Below are 16,608 nucleotides of genomic sequence, written 5' to 3'. Positions count from 1 at the left end.
ATGGATTATTTTTCTTTTGTTGTTAATCTCAATCCTTTTAGGGGTAAAGCCTGCCCAGTCATTTGCTAGTGTTAGTGATACATATGCTCCTAGACATAAATAATTTTATAAAAGCTTGAAAAAAAGTTCTGAATTGTGAAAATATGTTAATATGTAAGAATGCCGTTGCAAGCTTTCTGGGACAGTTTTGCTTCAGGCAAAGCTGCAACTGAATTGTTTTCTAATCTTCTGTAGACAATAAATATGAATAGTTAAAAGAGCAACTAAAATCAATATAAACTGAACTGTAAACTAAACTAAGATCAATATAAATAGATAAACTAAACAGATAAAGAATGTTGATTTCTAATTTCCTTTAGATACTACGCAAATATGGACAAACCTAATTTTGAGAGGGTATGCATGCGTCCTGTTAGGGAGGTTCCATCTCATCTGCTGTGGACGTATAAAGAACATGGCACTTGCAGCTTATGAAGTGAACCTAATTCACTGTGGTGCTATGCTCAGCTGAGTATCAGTCCCTCCAAAATCTTTAAATGCATTTTATTACCAATTACTTTTCCAGCAGTCCATCAACTGTATCAAAGCACTGTTTGCCTAATAGTGAACTGAATAAGTAATTTATTGTCAGTTGATAGAAAAGATTGGTATTTTAAATGCTGTATTTATCTTGCATTCTATCACTGGAATGAAAAATTTTATATATTGGGATGTTTACAATTGATAAAATACAAGCTGTCCTTATCTACTGTAAGGGAAAAAATGGACTTTAGTTTTTGCAGAAAGAGGACAAGTCCCTAATTACAATAATATACTATTGTCCCTCTTCCTTCCCATCAGCAAGTAATGATCATTACCCTTTTCATACAAGTTAGTAACTTTAAAGGTGTCATTTATCCTATTACAGAGACAAACAGTGTTTACAATGAAAATCTCTAGGCTAAATTCAGTTGTAGATGTTTTTAGTTGTATTTTAGTAGACTACTTTTTGTAATTAACTGTGAATAGCACTGATTTACGTTAAGAAAACGTTCTATATGTTTCTTAAAATACTTTTTTCTCTGCTGAAGGTGTATCTTTGCTTGTAACTAAACTGTTAACACTGTATATTTTCAGTTTTGAAAACTAAAATAGTTCCTAGATTTATTCATCATGAATTGAAATCACAAAGGAAGAAAGAAGTGATTCTGATAATTTTTATTTTCTTGCCTGTCTTTTCTAGAAATGGAAAATAACATTTATCTGTGAAATCATTACATTTCTAGAGCATAGGAATTCATCATCCTTGTGTTCTTTTACTTCCATGTCAATTTAGCAGGAACAGTAGGACTAAATAAAGTCAATCTACTGATATATGAGGCCTAACATCTATTGAATAGTCAGGGGCAATTCTTTGTTCTACATCAGCTGTCATTCTGTATTTTATGATCTCACATCTAAATGTTAAGCAGGGTTAGTAATGTTTAGTTTCCAAGATGAATTGTGATTAAATGCTTTCAGTCTGTGTGGGCAGACTAGCAGGAGAAAAAAGATACACGCACTTGATAGTACTACATTGACTATTTTGCTTCCAGTGATTTTGTTTGTATCAGTATGTGCAGAATGGAATATCTGTTCACAAAGTAAGGTAGTTACAAATTCCAGAAGGAGAACGTGTCTATGGCTAAAACACTTAAGAGTGTTTTAGTGAAGTTACTACACATCTGGATGAATAATACTTGCACCTACAATGTGCTGGAGTACTGCATAGAGTAAACAATGATTCATTCTCTTCTAATACACCTTTTCTTAAATAGGATGATTCATATCAATACTTCCTTAGAGGAATGCACTGTATTTTTATTTGTTACGGAAACCAGACTGCAAGACCCAACAGAAGATCTTTTCAGTTTCTCTTGAGACAGGTCTGTAGGAGTTTTTGTTGTTGTTGAATAGAATACACCAATTAAAGTTGACAAAAATTTAAGTGCAGGTCTGATTTAGATTCCTAGCTGATAGAAATGCCATTTGCTTTTTCTCAGTAAAGACATACTACTGAATCAAGGGAAGCAGATTCTGAGAGAATGAAAAAAACCAAGACCATCTTACAAGTGCAGGCTGGGATTTAAGGAACAGAAGCACTAAGAACCTTTTGTTTGTCTGTTAATGTCCTACCACAGCTAAAGTAACAAGCAAATTGCTCGCTGCCTCATTGGTAGTTGCTGCAAGACAAAAATGCAGTGCACTCCAAGGGCTAGATGAGGCAGTGGGTCTCTGATTCCTTTCACTTTTAACCAAGAAATACCATTTATGGGAAAAACATAACTTGGATTCAGTTCTGTATCTGGATTTGAACACCACCAGGTCCATAATCTCAGTTCATAGTGTACTTTTTTTGTGTGTGTGTGTTCATCGTGCATGTTTCTGGCAAGGTGTAATGCTCCTTTCAGTTATCTTTCCCAACTTGAGAGTAATTTTTGCTTTGAGCTATTACTGATGATTCTGCCCAATAAGCAAATCCTTCTTCTACAAATAATAAACTGCGTTAATAAAAAAAAGCACAAGAGCACTCTAAAAATGAAGACGAAAAGCTTATTTTAAAATACTGTTTTGCTGAATATGCACTTTGTCTCCTGTTTATACTCTCAACTTTTCTCTATGCAATTCCCTATATATAATCATGCGTGATACTAACCTTGGAAAGACGTAAGTGTTACAGGAAAGGAATCGGGAACAGAGGACTGAGAGTGCATAATTAGAAGAAAAATTTTTTCACAAAAGAAGCAACTATGATACCCGGTCAAAAAAATACATATTTGTCAAGCAAGACTAGCCTTTGTTTTCACAGAGTAGATGGCCAGAGGATTCCCTGTTGGTATAGCAGCAGAGATTGAGCGAGGCCTTCTACTTTGTAAGTACTGGAGACACAAGCAAACAGTTTAATTTCTGTAGCAGGAATTTGAAGATAAGATGTCAAAATGTTTAGGCTTTTCCATGATACAAAAGAGTTTGGGAATGTAAGGGCAGGAGCCGATGGGTAGGGACACTAACATTTTTTGGCACAAGCTGACAGTTTAGCTGTAACATTAGGCTGCCCCTCAGCTGGTACACATCACATCTTGGCTTTTGTTAAAAAAGCTGTAGGTGTTCTTGGTGGAGAAGCCTATTACTGGGTGGATTTAAAGCCTTGGTCTGTCTTCTTGCCTACAGGAATATTTCCTCTGAAGGACCTTAGGGTATATTAGGTGACCTGAGAAATGAACATGGTTGTTGTGCTTGGCCATGCCTGATCTGTGAGTAAACAGAGGGTCTCAAGGATGTTTACATGGTGCTATGCAGTGCAGATAGCTCAGGTCCTGAGAGCGGTATAGCTACATTCACAGAGCACTCTGCTCAGGCTGACTAGGTCAACAGCCTTTGCAAAATAGCTGTACAGCTGCTTTGCCCAACATTCGGCTGTGTAAACATTCCCTATAACCTCCAGTTCAAGTATAGCGTAGGTAGTGGCAGGTATTTCTGCAGTGCCCTGTATTGTACTGTGGGCAAATGTTTGCTTTCAGAAAATCTTAATTAAGTATTAATATGTTGTTATTAGATTAAAAAACATGATAGTTCTATTGTAAACTGCCCAGCATTCCTGAGTTATTGTTACAATGGATTATTTGAGTCATCTTAAACAAGGGTAGGTTTCTATTTGGTAAATTGCCTAACTGAATTCCCTGACACCCCAGCTAGACTGCTTTTGGCACCTGAACTAACCCTATAAGACAGGTTTGAGTATTTCCATGATATATTTCGGCCTGCAGGTCAGAAATACCCTATCCTCTTGACGCCACTGTAATTTTATTAAACTACATGCCTTGTAACTGAGCAAAATAGCATAATAAACATATATAAAATATTCTAATTAACTTATGTATGTTCATGTTAAGCTTTTTCTAAGATTTTTCTGTTGAATTCTCTTACCCTGAATGACTTCCGGCATGCTGTCTCCAGTAGCTAGAATTGCTTTTTGTAAATTAATACGGCACTTCGGAAGTTCTCTACTCAGCCACCGAACATTCAAGTGCAATGTACTGACTTAGGCAAGATCACAGCTGCTAACTGATGTGCAATAGTTATGTTTAAATGAAAATCTGCCTTGGAAATCTGTCTTTGTAATATGCAAGGGAAAGTATGCATAATGTTTCCCTCTCTTAGGATAATAATCCTACTGTGTTGGAAACTGTACTGGGCAAATTAATAGAAACTACTTAAAGAGTGGAGTAAATGCACACAGTAATCAATACTATGTGTTCAGGAAAAGTCAACTCAACTTTTGTCACAAATCTACTGGAATCTTTAAAGAAGTCACTGAGCAGGTGAATGAGAAAAAAACAGTTGATGCAGCACACTTTTATTTATAAAGGCCGATTAAAAAAACCACACCTGTCCATGGCTCTCACAGAAGTTAAACTGTCAAAGGTGAAGAGGGGAGATCCTTCCTTGGGTGGATAAGTGGTTAAAGAGTAGAGGAAGAATCAACGATCAGTTTTCATTGTGGGTTTTGTAGCTTTAAGAGTATGTAGCTGAGTGCAGTCTAGCCACCTGATTATTAGTTTTTTTGGTAGGTTTCACATATTTGTGAAAGACAAGGCCTTTCTGAGATTTCAGTTTCTCAGACTGGGGGAAATATGGAAAAGAAGTACTACTCAGACTTTCCATTCTTGGATCCGCAGAGGAAAACTGGCTCAAGCTATTCTAGTAATAGTAATCAAAGTATAATAAATGAGAGAACTTCAGTTAATCCATTTTTTTTCTTAATTTTTAATGTTTCATGTTTATGAAACACATTAGGTCAGACCAATGTAACAGGAGGTTAAAAAATTCAGCAACAAAAAAGCTACAGATAGTCAAATTTTATCCTTACTATAACTGTGATTTAAGAACATACATAAACATGAATATAATTTTTAGTTGTGGATTGAAACGGTGTACCAGACCACTTTTTCACAGAAACAGGATGAAGAATTGCAAGCACAGGAAGAGAATGTATCTTCTGTATTTGTACTACTATAGTAAGAGTCTCAGTGACTAGTATATAGTATAATATCGAAATAATACAAATTAATAGTACCTTTATTAAACAATGTTTGAGATCAAAAGAAAGCCGTAAGATTTTTAAGACCAGCAAAAGTAGCTGATGCAGGCTTCTATTACTCTTTTCCAAAATAAAAATGATAGTGATTACATACTGATTTATTTGTAGTTCCACTTTCACAGTAGGAGAAATTTTGCACAACTAAATTCCTAAGTTTACTACAAGGATTCCAAAAAAGACTCTAGTTTTATTTTCATATTCAGTTGCCTTAGGACTTCAGAAAAATGTATCAAAAGAGAGGATATAATCCATGGAGATAGGGAAATTGGTAAGCAGCCAGCTTCACTACTAACTCAAGTGGGTACAAATAAACAACGCTATAAGCAGTCAGTGGCAAGCCAGCTTATGCTGGTGCCAAACAACTAGGCTACGGAAGCATGACATAAATGAAATTTTTAAAAATTCAAAAAGCCAAGTGGCTAACCAACGTATGTTTTCTCTCCTGTGTTTTCAACATCTTTTCACTGTTCATTAATGTAAAAATAATGGGGTATAGAAGATGGTGCATGATTCAAATATTATTGGCATCCAAATAGCGGTATTCTTTACTGAACAGCCTGCTGAGACTTTTGCTGTTTCAAAGTCTGTTTGGGAAGCAAAACCATCCTGATTTAAATTTTTATTCTTTCCTGGATACTGTGGGTTAAACCTGCAATTGTGTTAATTGATGTAGTAGTCCTGATTTTTTTTTAAGAATTTACTCTCCTTGGTATGAACACAGCACATCTTTGGGAGAGAAATCTAGATAGCTGTAAGCCTGCTTGAGCTAAATCAATAGCCCCCCCGTGTATTTTGGCATATCCTCGTAATGTGTCACATATTGGCATAATATGTGACATATCAAAAGTAACAGTGATGGATTACTTTCCAAAGCATTTTAACAATGTTCATCTTCCATTTTATAGTTTTGTGATCACATTTTCTAACATTGAAAACTAGATAATTTTTGCAGGGCATCAGTTTATTTGTATGCCACTCTACTGATTCATGCTTAACATTCAGACTTCAAGTAGTGGTTTTGCTTGTGTGATCTGAAAGCAACACTGAAATTTTTCTGATCCGGAAAGAAAAAAAGCGTTTCTCCAACATCTGCTTGAGTATCTTCAAGCACATTATTAACCCAAATGGTTAAGAATAAGGCATTTCCTACCGTACAAGAACTTACAAGATAATCCATGCAGTACTAATTTACAGCCAAAATACTACTTTACAGAAAAAAGAAATCCTTCAAATCTATGAAATGTTACAAAAAGTGTTTTCACTGATAAGCAGGCTGAGAGAAACACCCGTTGTGCGAGTTGCTAGATGTTTGTGCCTTCTTCCAGTACCACAGGTAGAGCTAGGTTATCCCAGGCAGGAGGGCAATATAGCATTTGGTATTCAACCATCGTCATCCTAAAGCTAGATATGTTCTCATTAAAAATTATTCAGATTCATTACTCTGTGGCCATTCTTTTCAGACACCAGCCAGCTGTTCATTGTGGCAGTGTGTCTGTGTGGGAGAGGTGAAGTCGGGTGGAGGAAGAGCCAGTTGTGTGATTTCCCTTTAACTTCGGCATTGTAAACAGAGCTTGGTTCTGCATACTGATTTCAGCAGGCAGCCAATGTCAACACTGACATTTTCAATCTCTTTCTTTTATGTCACATTAGAGGAAAGTGACCTGTTGTGTTTGTGGAAGCTCTGGAATCCCGCAGGAGAAGGATCACTCAGCACCCCGGCAGTCTGCCAAGTACAACTTGTTCTGAAATACAGTGGTGCTGAGAAGTTGCATTATCAACTGAAACGCAACGTCGGCTTAGCAGGAGATAGGTTAGACTGTTGATTAGCTGAGTTGTTATGACCAGCTTTCCCTCCAGGGTACATTGCACCTCTGCTGCCAGGCTCTTCCCTTTTTCCTCGCCTTTCTACTTGTTCTCCCATACTGTTCTTGGAGGTGGCCACGGCCGAGTTCAAAATTATGCCCTATTCTAGCACTGTACTGTAGTCAGCATCTATTGCGTACACTGGGAATGGGGGGTCCTTCCTTAGGAGTGTCTTAAACTGTTAAATTGTTCAGAAGTCATATGTTTTGTTCCAGCGATAACAAATGCTGAAAGTGTAAGATACTGATTTAAGTTTTATTTCTGGTATCCTATTTCTTTGACCTGTTTTATGAAGGCAGAAGTCCTAATATCATCTCATACTCTAATAAGAATATCATAATAAATCCATCTAATCAATCAAGAATAATAAAGTAGTTTAGCCGGTAGGAAAAGGAAGAAGCTTAAATAAGTGTCTTGCATATAGAAAAGACATAATGTGTGCTAAAAATACAAACGCGTTTGTATTGTTCCAAGTATTCCTGATTAACAAGAACAAACTGAATGTAGACTAGGATTTAAATCAGAAGGTCTTGAGTACTAATAGGAAAGGAGGTACTTCAGCCCACCAAAAACAAGTGCTTACTACAGAAATGAGTCCCTGCCCATTGCAGGGGGGTTGGACTAGGTAACCTTTAAAGGTCCCTTCCAACCCAAACTACTCCACGATTCCATGAAAGATGATATAAAACAAATTGTCAGGCATATCAGAGTCATCTGATCTTTGTCCAGAGCTCCTAACATCTAAAACTTCCATGGGCTTACTTTTATCTTCAGTCCTCAAATCTGTGACTCCACTTTGTAGAGAAAAACTAGACTGTATATGCAGAACGTACACTTTTATCATGGTGGGCAGTGAGACTCTGGCACCCAGTACTTCCGTGCTGCATGGGAACCACAAAAAATGGTGGCAGAGTGGAAAAGTGTAAAACCTCTCTATATGATTGCACCAGGAGGCTGAACACATAGGAGGGAAAGATGGCAGCTGTGGCACAGGGCAGCAGCCAAGAGTTGGTATGGTATATACATGTAAAATAAATTACTAAATACACTAGAATAAATTGGGTAAGGTAAGCAGATGGCTAAAAATTCTGGAGTTGAACAAATCTATAGTAAAAGTCAATATAAAATAAAAGTACTGAACACGTGGAGTAGACTTTCAGAGGAAATAGAATAAGTTATTTGTGTAATATGCAAATAAATGTGATTTATACACATTTATGCATAATAAAACCTTCAGGGCCCAGACAGAAGAGAAGAAAGGCCAAATCTGAAAAGAATGCGACAGCTTGGTATACCATTTTAAGGAAGAACTGACGGCCTCAGGATTGTTTGAAACAATTTTTACAGATTTTGGTTGAATGTCTGACTTAAAGCTTATGGAAGTTCACATGAGTTTTTTCACTAACTAAGCCAAGCATCATATAGTACTGTTCACATTAGTGGCAAATACTAGATCATGAGCTAAAGGTTTCAGTTTTAAAAATACCTTTGCATTGTTCAATTCTGTAATACTTTCTTAAATGAGGCAGTAAAAGTGATGAAAAGAAGCTGGTAGGCTTTAAGCAATGTTAGCATATTTTTCATACTGCGACTGCACACAGTCTTTGCATGTCATTACATTATTATACGGATATGGTACATTCTCTACTGGAGATATCTTTTTGAGAATGAACGTGTCTTGCTAATATGAGGAATATTGCCAATGATAAGAATATCAAAATAATAATTCTAAAGATTATCATAATTGTTGCATCCTTATCTGAGTCCTAAATATTTACTCGTATCTGCATGTTACTTTATAAAGGCAGGTAATTTGCAGTGTGTCAAAAAATACTAAAGATGAAAGACAATAATAGACATTTTTAAAAAGAACTAAGGAGCAGAGCAATTGCATCTGTCAAAGGCTGCAGGATTACAAAATTTGTTGTTTAAATTCAAGGACTTCAAGACCAATACGGAAACAAACATATAGACCACTGAAATAGTAAAAATGTTATTATTTTGTGACGTATTGTGCCGATTTTAACATGCCACGTGAAGTCTGCAGAACCCGCAGCACCAAAGACTATTTTGTAAGGCACATTGTAAATGGGTTGAACTTTGATTTTTCATGGGCCCTGTGGCTAGATATTACTTGTTAAAATCTAAGCAAAGACATTGTATTCATCTGAGATGGTAAGGGTATATTTATTTTGTAGATTTAAAATGTTGGCCTAATGTGCCCTGCTGAAAATGGAAAGCAGCGAACACATCTTTTGCAAGTGCTTTGTTCCACACTTACCAGAAATCTTATAACAACAGTGCTGTCATTTTGAATGTGTAAACACAATGGAAGGTGCAATATTAATAAAGAAGCATTTCAATTTAAAATTTTGAAGAATACATGATGAAATGCAGTGTGGACTAAATGAGAATATAAATCATATATCAGAATTCATTTTTATTTTCAAAATAGTGATTAAAATCAAACAATAAAGTACAAAACTAAATCTAGCGATCACGAATCCATTGTGTTTGCAAAAAGTGTGAGCTGACTCTGACAGTTTTAGTGAAGAATGGAAAGTACAGACAGCCTTGAATTCTTTAGTTCAGTTTCGTTTCATTTGGCAGTGTCATGGATGTAGTTAATTAATTGTAGTCGTCTTAAGTCATTGGAATGAGAATTTCTCTCAATCTTCCATGAAGTGTAATACACCCACTTTGGGGCGTTGGGGGAGCGTCTGTATAGCTCAAACGTGCCCAGGATCATGTGCACAGAATCACACCAGCCCAGGGGTTTCTGGAAAATGGAGTTTGAGCAAAAGGAGCACTTCATCAGGTCTGATTCTGCAGCCACACGGGCATGTAACTTTCCTTGAAGTCACACTTATTTTTATGACATTTCTTGCCCTACTTTTGGAGACTCCAGAGACCTAGAGAAGCATCCAAACTTGCATGTGTTTGGATGAACTAAACTGTTGAATTTCTTAAGGACTCAAACTAGAGGAACAGGTTATTTCTGAATTATGGGAAGCTTAGATCTAAATTCAGATGCTTATAAAACATTGAGTTATACTGTGCGTGGATAAAAAAATGCCTGTGACAGTGTCCTTAAAGCCAGATTCCCTCATGATCTTAGCCTTAAATTTTGATTGCCCTTGGGGAGTCATAAAGACACACTGTTGGTAAACTAAGGGAAGTCTCCAGAAACACCCAGATTTACAGAGCCCTCCAGTATGTCCTTGCAGACTTTCGTGGTGATGATGAGCGATGTCTCTGCTGCCTGTCTCACATATTCCACAGAGCAGCCTGCATTATCGCCCCATCTTGCCAAAACCCCTTGCATCGTACTGTGTACAGTCTGGCAGTTTCTGAGGTGACATTTGGAAACAATGTTGATATAATCCAAGAGTCTAGCCAAAGCCCATAGAAATCATTATATTTTGAGTTAAACTTGAAACCTTTTTGTGTTTTAGTTTCCAACCTGTAAAATGGAAAAAAATACCACCTTTCTTCCAGATTTCCTTCTATCCTTTTTAGATTGTATGTTTTCTTGGGCTGGTATATTTGTCAAATATTATCTAATATATTAACTGCATAGTACCTATGAAGATTTGAATTCCAGTCTCAATTAGGTCTTTTATACTCAATGGCAATAAAAAATGATTTTACTAGAGGTAAGCTGTAATGTATTTGCAAGCTTTGTGTCTCTGATCTGTTCAGTCAAATACCAAGTTTCAACTCAAACTTTGAGAGTGGTCATAACTGTACTGTGTGATTACGACACCCTCTGTGATGTGCTTATCAGCAATCTTCACTGCCGTTATGCGTACCTGCTTTATTTTTTTAGCTGTCTCTCTGATCTTTCTCCAGGCTTGCAGTTCTGTGACCATTTCTGTTTTTATACCCAAGAGCAAAAGCTAAATAGGAGGAATATGATTAAGGATTTCGCATAAACCTGTTAGATACTGTGTCATTAAAAGCAAAAAGCACTTCCCGTGAATCAGAACATTTATGCTATTAAAATGGATAAAAGTACAATAGAATTCACAGATTTACTTAACATTTCTAAAAGAACAAAAATCCAGTTCTCTGTAGAGATAATACCATGGGAACCAAAAAAGAGGCATTTTGTCTTGTTAATCACAGATGTTACTATACAAATTCCTATAGCTAATCTACGTGGTACAAAAATGTATTATAATGATTAAATGCTAAAAGCTTTGTTTAAATAACAATAGGGTCATCTTGCAAGCTGATACCCTCCCACCTCGCAGATGAAAAAGACAGAGATTGAAGTGTAGAAGCACAGCTCTTATTTGCAAAAAAGGTAAATTTTCAAAATTAATTAACTGTATGAGACCCCATCAGCATCATGTTCCTCCAGTTTTCTGCCATTGATACCGTGATCTTTCATGGCATTACTCCATTTTCATTGGGAATCACCTCTGTTGAGATTATTAACTCTGTTAATAATTGCTGTTATGAATTAACTGAATCCAAATCTTTCCAGCTTGCCAGTATAATGATGTTTCATTCATTATGGCCACACAGATACAATGGAGGTAACAGTCGTCTTATATATGTACAACTTCATAGCTAGGCTTGTTTATGTTGCAAATTAGTAACCTGAATGATCAGCTCTTCAAAATTAAGACACTTAACTACCTAAAGTTGCTTTTAATTCGAAATGTTGGCAAGTAAATTCAGACATCTCTCACCATTTTTTCCTAAAAATACATTGCCTCAAATGACTTTACCAGTCTGTCAAATGAAGGACTATAATACTTATCTTTTTTCAGCCTAAGCGTGATTTGGGAAGCTTAACTAACACTCCACATTGTTCTTTGTATGACAGGTTTTTATTAGAGGTGAAAACCCAAAGAAAGAGTTAAGGATGAAACTCTGAGTGATTAAAAAAGCACCTTGATGTGGAAAGGACTGTAAATAAAGTGAGGGCATAAACGAACTTACTCTCATTCCAGTCTTTTAGCTGCAAGGGGCCTCGAGCATACCACATGCTTTTTCACTATTAGAGGCCCTCTACGTAATGCAAATTAAAACCAGGGCATGCCTTTTCTTAGAACCTCCGCCAGGCATTTTATTTTCATAGCTGTCAACTTCAAAATCATGCTTTCCTCTTACTGATGTTTTGATGGAGGTGGAAGAAAAGAGCATGCAAGTGAACTCTGATTATTTCAATGAAAAGTGTTAGTCATTTGGACCATTTTCTTTCTGTCCTGCAGGTTCCTGGCTGACCCTTTTAGATGGAGGTGGGGGTGGGTAACAGCATCAGTCTAGACAGAAGAGGCCAACAACTAGTTGTCCACTCAGGTTTCAGATTATAAATGAATAGTGTTCAATTTCTCACAGATGTTTGGCAGCCGCTGTGCTTTCACTCTAATCGCAAGCAGGATTTCTTCTGCCTGAAGAATGCAGTGACCAATAGACATACATAGACTCATACAATAAGGATTCCATCTACCGTGGTTTAGATTTATCAACTACAAAACAATAAGTTTTTTAAAGTGAGGTCACTACAATTATAGTCTTACTAAATATATTAAATTATTCAGACCTGGCACATATTCCTTTAAAGTTTGGGGAGTTGAATGTTTGTTTCGTGTAGAATGATATTTGTCACTAGGTCTGGTCCAGGGATTAATGTAGTCCTGTAAATCTAAAGTCAGACTGTATCTGTAAAAGCTCTTCAAGGATTAGGAAAAACATAGAGTTAAAAACTATATGTATGCCCAGCCTACAAATAAGGGAGCGTTTAGTTTTCCCTATGCCACCTAATTTAAAAAATGGTAATCTAAAAACTGAGGCATTAAATACAACACTCTTAATTTCTCTTCGGACACCCAGAGCTTCACAGTTGCCAATTACCATGTCAAATTACCAAAAATTTTGTAACTCAAGTTTAAAAGCACATCTTTTTTTCCCCTGTATTTAAGAAGAATCTAACTTAACAGCTAGGTGTTTAAAGGCTTTGTTCTAGTCTGAACACAGGCAAAAGTCCAGGTTGTCTTCTTAGAAGTTGTAAACCAAAAATAAATTCACTTAATGTTAACTGAAGTGAAAAAAGAAAAGATGATACAGGTTGAATGTATTTTGCTAAATGTCGAAATGTCACAGAATTTGCACAGTAGCATGGTCAACAAAAAATAATGCAAGAATGATGACAGTAAAAGCAGTTCAGTGGCAAACAGGATAGTACATAAAGAAAATATTACATAGTAAGCCTGGGATAAAGAAGTTTTACTCTCTGTGCAACTACAAGCTGATGCTCTTCTGTTGCTGAGTATCCCAATGGCTCGTTGTAGTTACTCATTTAGTTTATACTTCAAAATATATGAGAAAATTATGAGAAGCATATAACTTCCTGTAAAGTTATCCCAAATGGGGAAGAACCCAACCATCAATACCCCACTGTGGCCCTTAATGGGGGTTCTAAGAGATGTATTGGTCAAAACAAACAGAATCATTGCGCTTTAAAAAGGAAACAGAAAATGTAGGCTGAGTAGCAGGAAGAACTTTGTTACAGAGAGACCTATTAGACTGTGAAATCATAGAATCATAGATTCTACAGATAGAGAATTGTCTAGGTTGGAAGGGACCTTTCAGATCATCCAGTCCAACCATCAACCTAACTCTGACAAAAACCATCACTAAACCATATCTCTAAGCACTATGTCTATCCGTCTTTTAAATACCTCAAGGGATGGTGCCTCAACCCCTTCCCTGGGCAGCCTGTTCCAATGCTTAATAACCCTTTCAGTGTAAAAATTTTTCCTAATATCCAATCTAAACCTCCCCTGGCGTAACTTGAGGCCATTTCCTTTTGTCCTGTCACCTGTTGCTTGGGAGAAGAGACCGACCTCAGCCTCTCTACACCCTCCTTTCAGGTAGCTGTAGAGAGCGATAAGGTCTCCCCTCAGCTTCCTTTTCTCCAGGATAAAATAGTCTGAAATAGTCTCCCAGAGTAAGCACTGGAAACAAAATCACTTGGAACATGTAGAAACTGATGAACAAAGTCTACTGGAAACATGAGGACGGGGACCATCATTCCTTCCAGAGCAAATGACTGCTTCTTAAATTATCAGGGTTTGTTACATTATACAGGAGACATCACAGTATGTATAGCTGAAGTTTCTAGATACTATCACAATTCAAATAACATAAAAATAATACTGTCTCACGAACACTTGGAAATGAAAACTGGTGTGAGGTATTCAAAGAAACTCAAAAAGCTGCTGTTCACAGTCAAGAGTACATACAGGATAACAACAGGTCAGTAAGGCATAAAAAAAACTAACTGTCTTAGCCTAACTTCTGTTTATCCATCATTGTTTGAAAATGTTTGCATTGTACCGGAAAAGAGGAGAGAGTGATTTAAAGAAGGAGGGTGATTGTGTTACTTTGACTTTTTGAAATTTTAGAGGATATTCTGAAAGTACAGAAATACTCTAGGAGGATGTGCGTGAGTGGATGCAAAGGACTGGTTGGAATTGGACGAATACTTAAAAAAAAATCCCAGCACTTATCAAATCAGTTTTCCATACTTACATGCTATATTGGTATCAAAATAACATCCTGTGAAGTGACAACACAGAGGAGAAAAACAAAAACAAAAGATGCCTTCTAATGCTGTAAAATCAAGAGTCAGTTTCAAACATATAGTGATGTTCATTCGTCTTCTATAATCGATATATTTACTGTATGTTATATTTAAGTTGCCAAGTATAAAAGCGAGGGTGAAGAACTTCGTAGGTTAAATTTTACTGTAAAGTGGAAACAACAAGAAATATAGAGCTTTAGGCATGGAAGTTTGACTCTTTCTTTAAAGGATGTCTTTCCAGTTCTAATAGAAAATTACAAGCTATCTATAAATATCAGATCATAATAATTATCATAATAATCAATATAGACAGAAATTGATGTTTCTTCTTTAAAATTCTAAAATTTCCAAAGGAATACTCTGATTCTCTAGAAGATTATGTAGATTTTTTAGACATATAATGTTCCTGTAGAACATCTTTCTATTTCTGTAGAACCTGTGTTTTTTTAGTCTACACTACATTTTTACGCTTTTTCGCAAAGGTCCAACTTTAGCTGCTATCTACAAGAGAAGCAAATATTTTATTCTGTACTCTTTTCTTTTTATTCCTTAATGGACTAATTTGGGGAAATCTTTCTGTCCCGTTTGAAAGTTATAGATCTCTTCCTTTGTAGTAAAAATTTCATTAGATTATTATCATTGCTTCTTACTGAACTTTCTCCACTCTGAAAAACTAAGGCAGATAGGTCAACAGAACTTTCTTAAGGCCATTGATTGATCCAGGCAGGGCTGGAAATACGAAATTCCTGGCTTTTGCTACTGCACACAGACCAGTAGACCACTTATTTTTGTGTCACGGAAAATTAAACCAAATTACTTTGCAAGATTTCTTAATGGGTTGCTTCTCTTACCCTGTTTGCATTGCTTTTTGCTGTGGTAAAGTTATACGAGATTCAGATTTTAGAATTTAAACTCAGCTTTTAATGAATCTGAAAACTAAAATCTTTTTGCAGAATACTACTACTAATACCCCAAATATTCAGGTTACTGCCAGATCAATCAGCATTTCAGCATGGGATGATATTGTTTTCTTCTGGCAGTAAGTAGCCCACATTATGACTTCACCTCTTAAATTTCCTCAAGAGGTTAGTTTTCACTAGAAGTGCAGTTTTTCCAAGCCATATTCAACTTAACCGTATCATAATTTAGGAATTTAATTTGTTCCATATTCTTGCAACTGCCGCTCTCAGCAGTTGAATGGATGGTACTATTTTTTTGAAGCTTGGGAGCATAGAATTTGTTTACTTAGGCTTTTATAGAGTTTTAGAAAAAAAAAACAATCAAATAATGAATCCACTTCTATGTAAGTACTTACATATATGTGCATAAGTGCATACATGTATGTATATAAGTACTTACATATATATGCGTATTTTTTCTTCAAAAATAACGTGACATGGTTAATGTTTTATATTGTTTGTATTATCAATCACTCACATACTGCCCCTAAGGAAAAGCCATTGCATTAAAATAATTTCTTGTGTAAGAGGGCATAGGCAGCCTATTCCACCCTTCCCATAATAGTTTTCTGGGCAGGAAACATGTCACAGATTTTCTAAGAGAATCATAGATATGCCCAGAACTCTGCAATATCTCAGTATTTGTTGGAGCAGGGATGGTGAGTAACCACAAAGGATATAATGGTAGTTCTAGTACAGGCTCATATGGAAAGCATCTGAAGTGCTGTGTGTGCTCTGTGCTTTGATCCAAATGTAGCTGAGAAAGAATTCAGGGGATGGGTGGAGGTGGGCATGAAGGAAAGTGAAGTATCTGGGGAGAGGAAAAGAGGAGCAGAGGACTGGCAAATGAGAACAAGGAGGCTGGAGACTGGTGTACAAAACATTAGGAGAACTTAAAGGAGAAAGGGGGGAATGTACCAAGAGGGATGTAGGAGGGGCTGGAGAGGGACCTTTGGGTTGTTTCATCCTGAGGAAGGTGCGTAGTAAGCTGCACGAAGGGTGGGTAGCCAGCACCAACAAATGGCTTCAGCAACTGAAGCTGAGAGATCCGAAGGAGAAAGGCAGTG

The 16,608-nt window shown here is 36.5% G+C and overlaps 1 protein-coding gene across 4 annotated transcripts in view; it reads left to right on the top strand.

Annotated features, from left to right (window-relative positions):
- The window catches only part of NXT2 (nuclear transport factor 2 like export factor 2), a 72,386-nt gene that overhangs the window by 17,029 nt on the left and 38,749 nt on the right, over positions 1-16,608 (top strand). For 3 of the 4 annotated variants that reach the window (XM_054214241.1, XM_054214240.1, XM_054214237.1), the window contains exon 3: positions 11,203-11,291. The exons of the other annotated variant lie outside the window; for it this stretch is intronic. The gene's annotated coding sequence lies outside the window, so the exon portion shown is untranslated. The remainder of the gene's footprint in view (positions 1-11,202; positions 11,292-16,608) is intronic. 4 annotated transcript variants of the gene reach the window in all.

Source organism: Rissa tridactyla, chromosome 9 (genome assembly GCF_028500815.1).
Source record: "Rissa tridactyla isolate bRisTri1 chromosome 9, bRisTri1.patW.cur.20221130, whole genome shotgun sequence".
NCBI classification, from domain to species: domain Eukaryota; kingdom Metazoa; phylum Chordata; class Aves; order Charadriiformes; family Laridae; genus Rissa; species Rissa tridactyla.
This window is presented reverse-complemented; position numbering and strand designations above follow the sequence as displayed.